We start from the raw sequence: 4438 nt of genomic DNA, 5'->3' as shown, positions 1-4438 counted from the left end.
GGAGCAGCTGACGTTACTGAACCCCAATAACAGAGGAGCGACTGTTGACTGTGCGGACAGCACTTCCAGGCACCAACTGGCGGTGTTGGAACCCAGGGACAGCAGGAGTAGCAGATTGGAGGTATTGCCGCACACACAGCTGGGGACCAGCTGACGTTACTGAACCCCAATAACAGAGGAGCGACTGTTGACTGTGCGGACAGCACTTCCAGGCACCAACTGGCGGTGTTGGAGCCCAGGGACAGCAGGAGGAGCAGATTGGAGGTATTGCCACACACACAGCTGGGGACCAGCTGATGTTACTGAACTCCAATAACAGAGGAGCGACTGTTGACTGTGCGGACAGCACTTCCAGGCACCAACTGGCGGTGTTGGAGCCCAGGGACAGCAGGAGGAGCAGATCGGAGGTATTGCCACACACACAGCTGGGGACCAGCTGACGTTACTGAACCCCAATAACAGAGGAGCGACTGTTGACTGTGCGGACAGCACTTCCAGGCACCAACTGGCGGTGTTGGAGCCCAGGGACAGCAGGAGGAGCAGATTGGAGGTATTGCCGCAACACAGCAGGGGAGCAGCTGGCATTACTGAACCCCAATAACAGAGGAGCGACTGTTGACTGTGCAAACAGCACTTCCGGACAGCAACTAGCGGTGTTGAAGCCCAGGGACAGCAGGTGGAGCAGAGGAACAGAGTGTAGGCCAAAGCCTGATTGGAGCAAGTTGAAAGGGAACCTTTAACCCCCCCCAAGGCGTTTGTAGCTGAAAGAGCCATCTTGTGCAGCACTAAGGATGCAAAAGGAAAAGGTAGCTCTTTTAATTATGCTCCTTGCAAACACAGAAGTAAACACTTATAAAATGTGTCCCCTGATACCGTGAGACCGTCCTGGAGGTGGGAATTTCCTTCGTAATGGGACGCAGCACAGCCGTCATTCCTACCCCCATGGTTCCGCCTCCTCAGCATTGTTTGAATCTGTCCCGGAGCCTGCGCTGTTATGTTATCCCTTGGCCATGCACACTTAGCGCTGCCCGTCTTCTGACATCATTTAGGTGTCAGGCTGGCAGCGCCTGTGCGGCCGCGCTGGCCTAGATCTCACCTCGCAGTGTCATCTAATATAGTCCCACTGCGGGCCTGGGATCCATGGGCATGCGCAGTGCATATCCTCGCCTCTCATTCCCCTCCTTCCGGCTTCTTCAGCCTGTGCGGCATCACGGCCGTGGCATGCTATTAGGGATCAGCTGACGGCGCACAGTCTGAAGAAGGCAGAGGGAGATGAGTGAGAGCCTGAGGTGAAGATATGCACTCTGCATGCCCATGGATCCCAGCACGCAGTGTGATTAAATCAGAAGACACTGCGAGGCGGGATCTCGGCCAGCGCGGCCGCGCATGATGTCAGAAGACGGGCAGCGCTAAGCGTGCATGGCCAAGGGATAATCTAACAGCGCAGGCTCTGGGACAGACTCAAACAATGCTGAGGAGGTGGCGCATGGCACCAAGGGGGTAGGAATAACGGCTGTGCTGCGTTATGCATTATGAAGGAAAGTCCCACCTCCGGGACGGTTGTACGGTATCAGTGGACACATTTTATAAGTGTTAAGTTCTGCGTGTGCAAGGAGCTAAACTAAAAGAGCTACCTTTCCCTTGTGCAGCATTACTGCTGCACAAGGTGGCTCTTTCAGTAACAAACACCTGGGGGGGGGGACAGGTTCCCTTACATTTCAGTTGTTGTGTCAGCGTGGCGGTCGCAGGACACATTGCCGGCTACTCAGCTGGGGATCAGCTGACGTTACTGAAACCCAATAACACTGGGTCGTATGTTTTTACTGTGCAGACGGCACTTCTGAGCCTCAACTGGCGGTGTTGGAGCCCAGGAATTACAGTTCAGGTGGTAGAAAGATGAACACAACAGGAGACCTGGATACTGTAGACACCCAATTATTTAATCAGGAAGAGGTGTGGCAAATTCCTGCGAGATCCAGGCCTGGTTCATTTTCAGAAAAGTAAGCTGGTCAACGTTATCGGAGGATAGTCGCATGCGACGGTCTGTTAGTACACCACCTGCAGCACTAAAGACGCGTTCCGATAATACACTAGCCGCAGGGCAAGCCAGCACCTCCAATGCATACTGGCTTAGCTCTGGCCATGTATCCAGCTTAGAGACCCAAAACTTTAAAGGGGAAGAGCCATCTGGGAGTACAGTAAGAGGGCAAGACATGTAGTCTGTCACCATCTGACGGAACCGTTGCCTCCTGCTGACTGGAGCCGCCGGTGATGGTGTAGACATTTGTGGCGGGCACACAAAACTGTGCCACAGTTAAGCCATACTGGTCTTGCCTTGGGCAGAGGCACTGCTTCTGCTCCCTCTTTGTGCAGAGCCTCCTCCACTGCCTAAACGCACTGAGCTGCTTTGTAACGCACTAGCAGCACTGCTCTCAGTTGGACTGGAGAAGATGATGGAATTCACCAGTGTGTCTTGGTACTCCCGCATTTTACGCTCCCGGTTCAACGGTGTAATGAGGCTTTGTACGTTGTCCTGGTAGCGAGGATCGAGGAGGGTGTACACCCAATAATCAGCCATGTTGAGAATGTGGGCGATGCGGCGTTCGTTTCTCAGGCATGTGCTGCAGACTGCCAACTGGCCAAGAAACGCTGTCCCCTGCTTGAGGCGTGATCTCTGCCCGCTCTTCATCACCCCACCCTCGCTGTACACACTGACTACTGGACAATTGTGTAACTCCCTCCTCTGGACGGATGTCTTCCTCCTCCATTGACTCCTCCTCATCCTCCTCATAAAGTGTCCCCTGCCTACGCCTTTGTGAGGAACCACGTGGCGCTGACTGTCCAGAAGCTGATGGAAATGGTGACTCCTCATCCTCCACCTCTTCCACAACATCATCCCTTAGCGCTTGCAGTGTTTGTGGAAGCAGGCAGATAAGGGGGACAGTCAGGCTGACTAGTGCATCATCTGCACTCGCCATCCGCGTGGAATAATCAAAGGGATGCAAAACCTGGCAGACGTCCTTCATAGTGGCCCACTCTGTGGTTGTGAAGTCTGAACGGCGCGGAGTGTGACTTCTTTGCGCCTGATGCAGCTGGTACTCCATTACTGCTTGCTGCTGCTCAGACAACCGCTCCAACATATGTAACGTGGAATTCCACCTGGTAGGTAGGTCACATATGATGTGATGTTCCGGAAGGCGGAATCGGCGCTGCAGAGCTGCAATGCGCGATCTTGCCGTGCTGGAACGCCGCAAGTGAGCACACTCTAGGCGGACCTTGTGCAGCAGTGCATCAAGATCCGGATAGTCCCTCAAAAAACTCTGCACGACCAAGTTGAGCACATGTGCCAGACATGGGATGTGAGTGAGGTTGCCGAAGCCCAGAGCTGCCACCAGATTTCGGCCATTGTCACACACTACCGTGCCTGGCTGGAGATTCGCTGGCACAAACCACACGTTGCTCTCCTGCTTGATGGCATTCCATAGCTCCTGCGCTGTGTGGCTTCGATTCCCCAAAGAAATTAATTTCAAGACGGCCTGTTGACGTTTGGCCACGGCTGTGCTCATGTCTGTCGAAACAGGTAAACGTTCACGGGTGCGCTTTGTTGGATACGGTGACTCCATAAGGTATATGTCCTCCACATTTCATACTGGCCACTTTATTGCTTTTTTTGTGTAGTGCACTTGATAGATTTGCGAGTGATTTATATTGCACGATTGCACTTTTTCCACTATTGGCACTTTCTCCTTCTTACCCTATTATGGGTTAATACATTTTAAATTTTATTCAATTTTCACGATTTATACGTATAATTTGGGAGACATATATATGATATTACTATACAATTGTTTTATTACTTATGGTACACCGTAGGCCTATTGGCTATTATATATATTTGTTTGGGAATTTTACTTCAATTATTTTATCCAACATGTGCACTTTTTAAATTATTTGTATCACCATCAATAAAGATCTATATATAATTATACATATTCCCTGCTTTGTTTTCCTTTTTCTGGGATTGGTTTCCTGGCTTTAGGTGGTTGGTTTTTTCCCCATGTGGAGGTGGACTGTGACGGCTCCTGCATCGATGATTCTGAGGAACTTGTGTATGAGGAGGAGTCAATGCGTACAGACTGGATTCCTGCAATCCTTGGAGTGGGCAGGACACGTCCTGCGCCACTCGCACGATCTGTACCTGGCTCAACAACATTAACCCAATGGGCAGTGAGGGAAAGGTATCGCCCCTGCCCATGGTGACTGGTCCACGCATCGGTGGTGAGGTGGACCTTGCTACTGACGGCGTTCAGTAGCACGTGTTTTATGTGTCCCTCTACATGCTTGTGCAGGGCAGGGACAGCTTGCCTGCTGAAATAAAAGCAGCTGGGCACATTGTACTGTGGGACTGCCAATGCCATCAAGTCACGGAAGCTGTCAG

Source organism: Ranitomeya variabilis, chromosome 5, assembly GCF_051348905.1.
Source record: "Ranitomeya variabilis isolate aRanVar5 chromosome 5, aRanVar5.hap1, whole genome shotgun sequence".
NCBI classification, from domain to species: Eukaryota; Metazoa; Chordata; class Amphibia; order Anura; family Dendrobatidae; genus Ranitomeya; species Ranitomeya variabilis.
The sequence above is the reverse complement of the archived record's forward strand: the minus strand, read 5'-3'. Positions refer to the sequence as shown.